At 37.2% G+C, this 14,144-nt stretch overlaps 1 pseudogene; it reads left to right on the forward strand.

The window, feature by feature from the left end:
- The first annotated feature begins 2,047 nt into the window (after positions 1 to 2,047).
- On the forward strand, positions 2,048 to 2,574 carry LOC125338753 (annotated as a pseudogene).
- Positions 2,575 to 14,144: the final 11,570 nt, after the last annotated feature.

The following is a 14,144-nucleotide window of genomic DNA, read 5'->3' on the forward strand; positions in this document are numbered from 1 at the left end:
TTTAATTTTTGTTCAGTAAATTTCTAAGCATAGGACTGCTGAATTTGAAGATGATTCTACATTTACTTTCTAAGGAGTAGTTATATTGCCTATAAAATACTGCAGCATTTATTTATCCTTCCAGCATTTCATGTGTATTCTAGTTGTTACCTGTATTCTCCAACACGGATGATACCTATTTTTTTTCTTTATTGTCAAAGTGTTATATAGACAGGTTACAGATTCATATGAAAATCAGTGAGTATATCTCTTGTTCTACTTGTTACCTCCTACCTCATTTCACCCCCTGCCCCTCCCCTTTCTCCTCTTCCCCAAAGAGTTGTGCAGTTGGTTTACACCAAATGGTTTCTAAGTGTTGCTTTTTGAATGGTTTGTCTTTTTGTTCTTTGTCTCTCGATTTTGGTATTCCCTCTCCCTTCCCCAGTTTTATTACCCATATAGACAATATCCAGGGTACTCAGATGTAATACAGTGGTACAGGTTACAGCCACAAGGAGGGACTACAAGAGAAACAAAACTAGACAAATCACTAAGTCAAACAAACAGACAAGGACAAAGAGAAAAAAGTAGATACCTATTTTCTTCTTTAACTGTAGCAAATCCCATTCATTTGTAATAGACTTTCTTTCACACTTTTAAGATGTAGACAACTCAATTTGTAGTCCTACCAAATTTAATTTCTATTTAGTTCAAAGTAACTGAATTAGTCTTTTTACTCATCAAACATTCAATCATTCTGTAAACATTTACTTTTCCCTTTAGCTGTTTGTGTTCTAATAACATTTGAACATGACTATCACTTGAATGAATCAGTAGCAATATGATAATAAAGTAGGTTCACCCAAAAAGTATGCCTCATTTAGCCTAAGAGACATCTTAAAAGAGGAACAGGACATGGGAAAATAAATGTGTTCTAATGAGAAGAGTAACACAGAACCACCAAAGGCCTAAACTAGCCTTTTATGTTCTTCTCATAATGGCAGTCAAAAGTGAGCTGTGGGGGCTGGGAATATGGCCTAGTGGAAAGAGTACTTGACTCATATACATGAAGCCCTAGATTCAATTCCTCAGAACCACATATATAGAAAACAGCCAGAAGTGGTGCTGTGGCTCAAGGGGCAGAGTGCTAGCCTTGAGCAAAGAGAAGTCAGGGACAGTGCTCAGACCCTTAGTCCAAGGCCCAGGACTGGCCAAAAAACAAAAGTGAGCTGTGGGGATTTTGTTAACTTCTGACCAATCCTCTTAATGTAAAATGCATGTGTCAGGAATAGCTTGGCAGTCATTCAGAATGGAAGTTATCTTAACATAAAAATAGCTTTTTTATATCACAAACGACATTTTACATTCATGGAATCTACACATTTCTCTCAATGAAAGCAGAGATAGGTTGAAGAAATCTGGCCTTATTCATTTTCTGCTTACTTTCAAAGATTTCTGTATCTGATGAACTTTCAAGAAGTAAGAGCCACATTCGAGATTCTGCAACCCAGACTGCTGCTAATTATTTCTCCACCACACACTGCCAGGCTGGGTGAAATGTATTTCAAGCTGGAGCTTGATTTATCAACTGAGTCAATGCCAATCATATCTCTGCACAATTACACTGAACTTCAATTTTGTCATCTATTTAGAACACATTTTAATATTACTAGAAAATTATATAACCATCTTTGGTTATACTTGTAAATGTTACCTTTGAAACAAAAACATAAAAGAAACTCATCATTGTAAAGATGATTTGATTTACCTAGAATAGTAATTGTATAGTTTTCTGGTAATTTAATCTTAGGTGTGTTAGTAGACACATGTACGGTGTGCCAAAAAGATACAGAAGTATGCAGCTCTTATTTAAACTCAATGAGTTTGATTATAAGGATATATGGTTGGTAATTACTGGTCACATCTGACAGTGGGCATAGAAGATTCAAAGGTTTTAACCTTTCATAGTGCTTAGAAATGTTAGGTATGGGGCGGCAGCAGTGGCAGCAGTGGCAGCAGTGGCAACAGTGGCAGCAGCAGCAGCAGCAGCAGTAAAGCCTTTGGCGTGATGTCTCACACCATTTTTCTGGTACAGCCTACAAAGAGGCCAGAAGGCATAATTTATGCTGAATATAAATCTGTGAATGAATGCATGGAAGGTGTTTGTAAAATGTATGAAGAACATCTGAAGAGAATGAATCCCAACAGCTCCTAGATCAAGTATGGTATCAGTCAGTTGCTTGATTTTATCAATGATCTGGAAGATCTCAGCTACCTTGTTTACGGAGCTGATACCCAGACATACCGCCTTATAACAAAGACTGGATCAAAGAAAAGATCTACGTGCTCCTTCGGTAGGCCAAACAGGCTGGGAAATAATTGAGTTGGAAGCATTAGGGCACAGGGGCGGGCTTGGAACACAGGTGTGAACAATGTGCTATAGTGGGAGTTTATATTACAGTGATGCTGTTTCCGTTTTGTTACACTCTAACCAAGATCAAATGTATTAGATGAAATATGGGGATCTTTTCCATTGAAAGCCCTCATTTTGTCTTTTTCCTTTTTCTTTTCTTTTTTTTTACTTAAATATTTTATGATGATAAAGCAATGTTAGGTATAATAATATAAAATTTAGTAATATAAAATTAAAATCATAAACTAGACACTGGTTACTCATGCTTTTCAGGAGACTATGATCTGAGGATGATGGCTCAAAGCCAAACCAAGAAGGAAATGCCATAAGACTCTTTTCTTCAATTAACTACCAAATATCTGCAAGTGTAGCTGTGGCTTAAGTAGTAGAGCATTATTAGTCTTATGCAAAAGAGCTAAGGGACATTGCCCAGTCCCTGAATTCAAGCCCTAGTATTAACACAAAAATAAATTATAGATAAGCTTTCACATTAAATTTTATCATTTGGTGAGAATTCTTCCTTCCTTCTTTCCTCCTTTCCTTTCTTCCTTCCTTCTTTCCTTCCTTCCTTCCTTCCTTCCTTCCTTCCTTCCTTCCTTCCTTCCTTCTTTCCTTCCTTCCTTCTTTCTTTCCTTCCTTCTTTCCTTTTCTTTCTCTTCTTTTTTGTGCTGGGACAAGGGTTGGAATTCAGGGCCCTGTTCTTTTATTTGGCTTTCTTGCTTACAGCTGGTGCTCCTCCATTTCATCTTCTTGTTAATTGAAGATAAGAGTCTTGAAAACTTTTTTTTCCTAGGCTGGTTGCAATTCTGGATCCTCAGGCTCCTGAATAGTGAGTGTTTTAGGTATGAGCCACTAGCTATTGCTCATTTCTTTTTACTCACAGACCTACACCATGGCTCAGCTTCCAAAAGAAAATAGTGAGAAAAAAAATCTTGTAATAGTAGAAAGATGTGTAATAAATAACTGACACATTGAACAATGTGGAAACCTGCACTAGATATTTATGTGGCAAATGTTTCCAAGTGACTTCCAAGAAAAGTCACTTCTCAAGAAAAGAAATATGAAATTCAATTAATAAGGCAGACAAGTAATGAAACTAATCAAATAATGAGCTTGAAGTCAAATATTCTGCAATATCTTTCTAATACAAAATTATTGATTCTAAGTATATTAAAGTAATGAAGATACTTTATTTACAATTAGAAAATGAATGCTTCCTTGTTCTGAAAATTCCAATCCACAGAAAGGACTCAGAAGATATTGAATCTATAGGGTTTAAAACTCAAACTTTACATGAGTCTACTTTCAGAAATAAATTTATAATTGTCAAGAACTTTTTTTTTTTTTTTTTGCCAATCCTAGGCCGTAAACTCAGGGCCTGAGCACTGTCCCTGGCTTCTTTTTTAGCATTCTGCCGCTTGAGCCACAGCGCCACTTCTGGCCATTTTCTGTATATGTGGTGCTGAGGAATCGAACCCATGGCTTCATGTATACAAGGCAAGCACTCTTGCCATTAGGCCATATTCCCAGCCCTTGTCAAGAACTTTTAAACTAATACGTACTTGTATGGTTAATGTAACCTAAATATAATTTTGTAATTCCTTCTTCCACTATGTATGCTGATATAGTAGAGCTATAACTTATTATTCATTTTTTTAATCTATTAACTATTTCGAGCTATGAGACACTAGATGTGAGAAGATAATATCAATATCTATAAATTCTTCAGAAAAGAGTTGGTAAATAATGAATCCTACTTTTATCCAGGCTACTGAGTTCAAGAATCATGTGTACAATTGTTTATTTGATATGTTTCTATTTAGTTAAGTAACAGTTAATGAAAGCTAAATATACCAATAATGAACAAACAGTCTTTCATATAAACTGACCTATCCAGGGTCACAAAAGAATATGATCCATTCCTTAGTCTGTTCAGATTCAGTCCTTAGTTATTACTGACTTCGCTTCCTATTATACACATCTGTCTTCTTTACCTTTAAAATGAATTCAGGGTCTTAGCACTAAAATGAATGCAGGATCTTAACCCTTTCTACAACTTCTACTGTTATCACCAGGATCAAGCTACAATTTGTTCTTTTCTGGGTGATTACAGTATCCTCATACCTAGTGTCTTGCTACTATCATCAGAGTTCCCTTAAGCTAGAAGCCAGGGTATGTCTTTTTTCTCCTCAAAGCTTACCCAAATGCTTTTCATTTCATTGAATATAATGGAACTCCCAATGTTCTACAAAACTCCAAATGACCTCCATTAACACTGCCTTTGCCCCCATTGCCAAATCCTCTTTCTCTAGCTTCTTCAACTCTGCCAACTCACCTCTATAAAATCACTCAGCATGCCACACACTCCTTACTGTGTACAGTGCCTTTATATCTGCACTCCTGCTTAGACCTTCCTCTCACATATACACCTAATCTATCCTCTTTCTGCAGAGTCTTGACCAAGTCACACTCTCAGTAGTAATGTACACAATTATTACTGCATTCATAAATTAAATTAAAATAGCCAACCCTCAATATCTCTTAGCCTTCACTGGAAGCTTTATATGGTCTTAACTGTACTTACTGGCCAGCTAACATATTTGTTAAATATATGTCATTGACAATAAATATGTAAGTGCCAGGAGAACATATGTTACTATGCTGGTTTTCTGTTTCTTGTATATATTTGCTCAATAAAGTTTAGCTAATTAAATAAATATTCCGAAGCAAATAAAGTTCATATTTGTGTAGGCAGTGTTGTTCTTATTTCCAAACTAAAAAAGAAGAAAACTGATTTACACTTGTCTTTCTTCTCCAAATAAAATGTGAATGAACAGTGAGAACTGAATTACATTAGAACTAAAAGTCTGACAAATTCTGCTTCAAGAATGTGCAATATAAACACCAGATACAAATTAAACATCACAAGACACATTGTAATACAAATACTAATAAAAGCTGGAAATGATATTTTTAATTATTCAAGCAAAAAAAAATGTTAGATGGCAAAGTTTACAGAGAAGTAATTGCTTCACAGATATTTAGTTTTAGGAGAATGTAAGCTTGAAAAATAAAATACTGCTGACAAAGACTTGACAGCATCTGACAAATACATAAGGCGATCACTTGAGTAAAAGAAATTAATCACAATGTGATGATTGATCACCATTGTCAATTTTGCTTGAAGGAGAGCTGCTTAGGGGGATTAATGAAATATTCCTCTGAGTGAGTCTGAAGGCATTGTCAGAGACAATTAAATCCTGATGGCTTAAACCTAGTGAATAGTTTAATCCATATTTGTATTCAAAACTTGAATAGACTATTGGGAAAACATAGAACTGTGGAATGGTATACCTGGTTGAAAGAGGTAGATGACTGGAGTCAAATCATAGAGGGTTCTAACTTGTCCAGCTCCTCTGCTGGAGTCTCCGCTCTCTCCTGTCCACTATGAGGTGATGAGCTCCAACTGCCAAAGTGTTCTGCCTCATGAAGAGCCAGAACAGTCCCAAAGATTATGGATCAACATATCAAAAACTGAGCTAAAATAAAGCAATGTTTTTCAAATATTTTATCACAATAGTGATAAAAATAAATGTAGTCATAAGTTTCACAAACATTATATGATTTCAAATTATGATATAGGAATGGTGTATGCACATGTGCAAGAGGAAGAAAGATAAATAAGAAAAAGAAATATACCATATAAAGAAGATGGGATCAAAATAAACAAGTAAAACTGACAAAGACAACCGAAGTAAGCAGAGAGACAAATACAATTTAAAAGATTAATAAAAATTTGCCACAAAATGGGACAAATGGGACAAAATCAATATTTCAATTGTTACATTAAATGTGAAAGAACAATTATACTACACAGTTATACTTGGTCACAAAAGTCAATGTATGTATTTGGAAAAAAATGTCAAATTATATATCAAACTAAGGGATGAGCAATGACAGATAAAAGCCATATAATGAAATGATAGTAATAGATTATATACAAAGATAGGGGGGTTTGTTGTTTGTTTCCTATTATATTTTGAGAAGATCTCTAGAATTTGAACTAAGTGCCTTCTACATGTTAAGTAGGAATTTTAATACTGAACTACTTGTTCAATATATGAACACCTATAGGTTAAATAGTAGACATAAATGCAAATAGTTTTTAATTTTGTGCAGAAAACAGGACATTAGTCAATTCTAAGATAAATCTTTCAAAAGTTTATCCACTGATGTGTAACCATTTTATTCCTGAGAGAAACTGTATACTTGTAGCATCATTTACCACTTAAACAACTGTATTATCATTACAGGCAGATGGTCACTAGCATTCAATGAGAAGCATCTAAGAAGTATATGGTTTGTCTCATTATGTACCATTATAGACCACATGATTTCACAGTTCTCTACAGCCCATCAGCTGGGTATTCCTCAGCCCAATAAAAAAAATTCCAAATGTAATTTTCAGATAAGTGTGTGTTCTATTTTTCTAGCCTGCATTCTAAATCATAATAATTGCAAGCTGAAACAAAGAAAAACAAAAGCCTCACCCACTCAAGAAAATATGAGAAACAAACAAAATAATAACCATTCAACAACAGTCAAAAATGTATTATTTAAACAGAATAGTAGAAAAGAAGATTACAGAAAAACGTTTAGGAATTTTTTCAAAGATACAATGTTATCCTCAATGTATTCATTAATATATATGCTAATCACAAATCAGTATGAGTCCATAATTTAAAGGAAATTCTGAAAAGAAGCTAAAATGAAAATAAACTTGGAAGTAAAAAAATTCAAAAGATAAAGGAAAAAAAGCTGTTCCTTTGAAATCACTACTTATTGGATAAATCCCTACCAAGTCTATTTAGGAAATAAATACAAAAATAAATAAATCCAATACACTGACTGAGAAAAGCAATATATTCTGCAAGACAGGAGAGTAATAATAGAAACCTCACTGCCCACACAAAAGGAGCAGCAAGCTCCAGTTTTGAACCTGCTGCCTATTCTGAGTGAAACCTTGTTATGCACTCAACAGTGGTGGTAGTTCTTGTCTTCTTATACATAGCTAGACAACAGAGATGCTGGTCCAGGTAAATAAGAATTTACATGTGAAGTCAACCACCTATTTATTAAATAACGATAAGAAATCTGCAGTTTTGGAGTTGTAAGACCAGAAGACATAGTAGATATAGCTCTAATACAAATTGTGGCTACATTTGGAGATAGGTTCTCTAAGGATGTAATTAGAGTTAAATGAGGCGGAAAGAATGGGGAAATGATCTAGAAGGATTAGTAGCAGATTAAGAGGACACACACATATACACACAAATAAATAAGTAAATAAATAAATGTAGGGAAGAGATAAAATTCCTAGTTTCCTTCTCTCTTGAACACACACACACACACACACACACACACACACACACACACACACAAAGACATATACATACCATAAGAAGTTACAGATATAGTTAGAAAATTATTTTCCTTGAAATCTAACCTGCCAGAAATTTCTAGGGCATCCATAACTGGGAGAAAATAAATTTGTATTGCTCACTAACTCACTGTATTTTATTCTGTTTTGGCCATCCAAGCTAACACAGAAGCTAGTTTTAAACTTAAAACCTAATTTAAATAAAATAGTATTAAATTTGAAAAATCTAAAATACTTTTGGGCACTGATGGCTCAGGCATGTAACCCTAACTATTCATGAGGCTAACTTCTAAGGATTGCAGTTTGGAGCTACTCTGGCCAGGAAAGTCCATGCGACAACCACCAAAAGGCAGAAGTAAAGCTGTGCCTCAGGTACTATACTGCCAACAACTTGAGTGAACCCATAGGGACAGTGCCTAGGCCCTGAATTCAAGACCCAGGACAAGCCCCCTGCCCCCCTCCACACAAAGAAAGCATTTTACTTTAAAACAAACCCTAGAATATCAAATGAAATGCCAATTCACGAATATTATGCTAGGTGCAATATGATGGAAAAGGGAATATTATATATTCCCCAGAAAGGGAAAACTATTATCTCTCTATGTAGTTTCATAACTACATTCAACCAAGCACTCAACAACATTGAATGAGGAGCTAGAAGGTATAGTACTGTCTTCAAACCTGGAAATATATATTAACGTATTAAAGAAGAGCATGTAAAGAATAAGACAGAATAATTTCTTGGATTTCAACACCTTAAAATGTTCATCATACAAAATTTCTCCTTACAAATGTTTTGAAAAATATTTCCAAAGCATGGTAGTGTTTTGTTTCAAATCTGGCTTTTAAAATTATTTTCTACTATATAGGTGAGGAGGAATTTCTAAGCCATGACATATAAAGTGAATGAGCTTCAAATAATGAATACCATGTAATCAAATTTTATTATTAAAATTATCAACTCATAAACAGAAACAACGAAACATCTCATGAAATCAAAATGCCAGAAACCTTTAGTGTTCAACATTATTAACATCAATTGTATATTTAGATTGCATTCAAAGCAAGACATAAGTGAAAAAATTAATATTGCCCTTGTTCATCTTTCCTCCAATTGTTAGGATATAAATTCATTTGAAAGAAAAAATATTCATTACTTGCCAAATAAAACTTCCAAAACACTTATTTTAGCACTATGTCATACATTTAAACAGTAGATTAATGTTTGAAGAAAAGTACAAATGCCTAATGTTAATCTTTACAATTTGAGGCATTAACTAAACAAAATGAACATCAACAACAAAAGAAGAAGTTTATTACACCCATTTATCTTGTAATGTAGTAATAATAAATCATATGAAAGTATAAATAAAAGAGACTGCCCATTTTGAAATAAGGCCATTTTAAATAATTCTGACACACAGAAGAAACCAAACTTATAATTATAGTACAATTAATCATCACAATTAAAATAATATAGATCAATACCTTTATGATATGCTCAACAGTACACCTGTATAATCTATAGCCAATACCTAAATATAATATATTTTAACATAAAATGAAAAATTACTAGCAAAATAACAGCAAAAAGTAGTTGCCTAGAATAAAGAATTAATTAAGATATCAGAAAAGAGAGAATAACATAAAAGTTAGTTGCTATAACCAACTTTTAAACTTTTAAAATATTCAAAGGTTTATAGACAACCAAAAGCCAGTTTAAATACACAAGGAAAATATGTGCAAAAGTAGGAGCTTATGATAAAATAACAATAAATTCAAACAAATACATGCATTAAAAAGTATTTCACACAAGAGCATGTTAATTTATTTTATTTATTTATTTTTTTTTTGCCAGTCCTGGGCCTTGGACTCAGGGGCTGAGCACTGTCCCTGGCTTCTTTTTGCTCAAGGCTAGCACTCTGCCACTTGAGCCGCAGCCATTTTCTGTATATGTGGTGCTGGGGAATCGAACCGAGGGCTTCATGTATACGAGGCAAGCACTCTTGCCAGTAGGCCATATCCCCAGCCCGAATATATATATATATATATATATTTTAGAATCTGTCTTTTCAAATATGAAAATTGCTACATGAAGAATATAATTACCTTAAGTGAAAAAAGTGGATAATTTTTTAATAAAATTTCTTCATATATTTGCAAATATATTTGAAAACTTTAATCAAGCAATTCAAATTCAATTATTTATTCATTCATTTGTTCATTTATATTTATAGTTACATTCTGCAGTACTGAGGTTTGAACCCAGGCTTCATATTTATTCAGCTTACTTAAATTACCTCATCAGGTAGTGCTCTACCACTTGATTATTTTGGAGATGGAGGTGTGGACTTTTGGCCCAGGCTCAGTGCAGTGGTAATTGTCAGGATCTTAGCTTACAGGTGCTAGGCATTAATGATTGGCTCAAGAATTCTTTTAAATAACTTAAGCATATATTTATATAGAATTATGTACTGCTATTTCCAGCTTGATTAAGGCATAATTAACAAGCATAGGATTTATCTCTGTTCACACTGTGAAATAATTAACACAGTCATATAACCCATGCACCTATCACCTCTGTAGATTTTGTGTGTGAAATTTCTGCAGTGCCATCAACTCTCTTAGTAAATTCAACATGAGAGGAACTAAAGATTATTTTTGTCATATTGCTGTATACTAGATATTTAAAACTAATTCATTTTCATATATAGAAAATCCTAATACCTCCACCAAAAAAACAAAATACAATATAATTATTTATTCCCATTTCAGAATCATTCCTAACAAACTAATAAAACATGTTATGAGGTACAACTGTTTAAGAGCCAAGAGCTGATAGCTCACACCTGTGATCCTAGCTATGCAAGAAATTGAGATCTAAGGTTCTCAGTTCAAAGCCATCCCAGGCAGGCAAGTCTATGAGTATCTTATCTCTAATTAAACATCAAAAGCCACAAACTGGAGCTCTGTCTCAAATGATAGAATGCTAGGATTTAGCATAACTGGTCATGGAAAGAGCTCAGGTCCTGAGTTCAAGAACCAGTATTGGCGCGTGAACACACACACACACACACACACACACACACACACACACACACACACAGACCAGTATAAGAAAATATTAAGAATTGTGGATAGAGCTGGTCAGATCTGGTTGAGTCAGCTAGAGCAGCAGTAGAAGCACACTTCCTGCTCATGAAGACGTAGCCCACAAGTACGTCTGCCTGGCTTGCCAGCCACAAGCTGTCCACGCTCCCCACACTCCCCCAGGGGACCAATCAGTGCCCGCCTCAATTGCCTTACATCAACTCCTCGCTAGGTGATTGGCCGGGGAGGACTCAGCAGGTTGGGGTGCTGGGGCAATATAATTCCTGATCTGCGCAACAATAAACGAGACCTGCTTCAAGCTTGTCCTCCTGGTGTGTGTTCCGTGTGCTTACCTTCACGCTTACCTTCTGCCAGAGATCTAGCCCCACAAGTGGCACCCAATGTGGGGCTTGAGTGTTTTTGGCAGAGGTCTAGTGCAGGGTAAGTGCCTCCATGGGCAACCTTCCACCTGCAGCGCGGGAACCTCTGTCACAAGCACTTGTTGCCCTGTTTCAAAGTAGGCGGATAAACGTATCAGAAAAAGAAGCTAGTTTCATATGGGAAATAGTAAGTGCATTGTGCCCCTGGATTGACTCCAGGGCCATTTGGGATCCAGACAGCTGGACCCGCCTCCTTCAAGCGGCTCTTAAAAAAGAAGTCCGTGAAGGCACTGAGCTCCCCTTGACTTTTTACCCTATTGTAGTAGCCATTCAAGCCTGTCTGTTGAGGAGAGAGGAGGGGGAAACTCTGCAAATGTTCAACGCCTCACTGCCGGAGGAGGCAGAACATGCAGAACATGGCGAAGCTGCTCAGGCACTTCTGCCTTCTTGTGATGCAGCAGGCAATTCCAGTAAGATTGCGGATGAACAACAACTTCCACCATCTTGTGACCATGAGGGCTGACCAGCTATGCTTGCTAAACCGCCTCCCCCAAACTGTCATCCCAGGAAGTCCACCTGACCATTTCTTTTGGCCTTTTAGGCCAGCCTAGGAATCCCCCTCAGGGGACTTTATATCCTTGGGCAGACATATCCAATTTTGCCCAGGAGAAAGAACCTGTTGTTCCCCCTGTAATACAACAGCTGTTTACAGGCCCCCCAACTACCGTGGGGATGACAGCAAAGCCCATAAATGAGCCCCAATTCACGTTTCTGGTGAACGTTCACCAAATCGCCGCTCAGTCCAATCTATGGTACCCCTGTGACCCGAAGGTGCTTGACAAATAACGGACCATTGTTAGGGAGGATGGACTGCACTCCCCATATGCTCAACAAATGCGTGAAACCATTAGCATTGATCTTAACTGCCCCCATTATTGAAAAAGCTTAATGCACACAGCCCTATGTTCAGGAGACTTCCTTTTATGGAAGGCTGCTTTTTATGATGAATGTGAACAACAAAGCACACGAAATATCATTGCTGGGGGAGACAATGCTAACATGGCAGACCCTGATTGCTTAAAGGGGGAGGGAGTTTATGCATCTCCCGTCGCACAAGCAGTGGTGCCCCCGCAGTACTTTGACCAAGTACGCCTCTGTGCATTATGGGCTGTTTCCTCAGTCCCTTCTAAAGAAGGAGACAAACAACTAAAAACCCTCATACAGCATCCCAATGAACCTTTCACTGACTTTTTTGCCCATGTACAGAAGGCAGTGGCCCGGAAAGTGTCCCATGCTGGAGCCCAAGATGCACTAGCCAGGACCCTGTATGGGAGGGGGCAACACAGGAATGTAGAAAAGCCATTACCCCTGATCGAAATGGGGAAATCACTGATTGGATCATGGCCACAAATGATTTGGGGACATCTACTCATGCTATGACTGCCCTTGCAGAGGCTTTGGCCTCTATGACCGCCAACACTCGCACGCCCCCTAGTGGCGCCGTGGGAACCTGACCTTGTTGGGGATGCGGACAGAGTGGTCATTTTAAGAAGGATTGTGCATCACTCCAGGGCTCACCCAAGAGGAAACAACCCCCTTCCATGTGTCCTAAATGCAAAAAGGGTTTTCACTGGGCCTCCAAGTACCTTTAAACTAGATAAAGGACAGTCCTCAGCCCCTATCCCAAGAGGACAACAATGGCAGCCACCACCCCCCCCCCCCAGGTCTTATGGACTATCCCTATCCAAAATGGAAAAGCTAGGATGGAACTTAAAGTAAATGGAACAAAATGTAAAGGTATCATTGATACTGGAGCTGACTGTACAGTCCTTAGAAAGGAGGAGGTTGAAGGGTTAGGATGGAACCTAGTTCCTGGCCCTTGTCTACAGGAGGTCAGTGGAAAAGATGCCTCCCTGCAGGTCCAATGGTCTATAAAATGGGAAGACTGCGATGGGGCCAGTGGAGCTTTTAAGCCTCTTATTGCCCCTGGCCTCCCATGCAATCTCTGGGGAAGGGTTGTTCTTACTAATATGGGTACTGTGCTAACAACAGATGATAGGGCTTTTTATGAGGACATCATAACAAATCGAGCTATTAATCACCCGCAGTACCCCCAATTCTAACGGTCACTTTTGAGCGACCAGAGCCAATCCCACTTAAATGGGACACCTCCAAACCCATTTGGGTCGAACAATGGCCTATTTCCCCAGAAAAGCTCCCCCATCTCCAGGCTCTAGTGGAGGAGCAACTAAAAAAGGGACACATAGAACCTAGCACCAGCCCCCATAATTCCCCTATTTTTGTCATCCAAAAAAGGGCTCAAGGAAAATGGAGACTTCTCCATGACCTACACTCCATTAACAGTCACATAAAATAAATGGGAACACTTCAGCCTGGACTGCTGCAGCCTTCTGCAATACCCAAAGGCTGGCATGTTACCATTATTGACATTAAGGACTGTTTTTTCCATCCCCTTAAACCCTAATGATAGAGAATACTTCGCCTTCTCGGTATGGGAACCTAACTGTCAGCTACCCACGTGTCGATATCAATGGAAAGTTCTCACTCAAGGAATGAGAAGTAGCCCTACACTATGTCAGATATATGTTGCCCATGCTATCAGGCCTCTACTCTAAGTGTTTTTGCATTCATTATATGGATGAAATTTTATTGGCACATAAAGATGTTACCACTATGCAACACTGTTTAACACAACTTAAGGAAAACTTTGCAGTGCTGGGCCTCCATATTGCCCCGGAAAAAATTCAAATCAAAGCCCCTTATGCATATTTGGATACCATTTAGATCAAACAATTACCCCAAATTGGCCTAGTATTGTTAT

Source organism: Perognathus longimembris, chromosome 20 (genome assembly GCF_023159225.1).
Source record: "Perognathus longimembris pacificus isolate PPM17 chromosome 20, ASM2315922v1, whole genome shotgun sequence".
NCBI classification, from domain to species: Eukaryota; Metazoa; Chordata; class Mammalia; order Rodentia; family Heteromyidae; genus Perognathus; species Perognathus longimembris.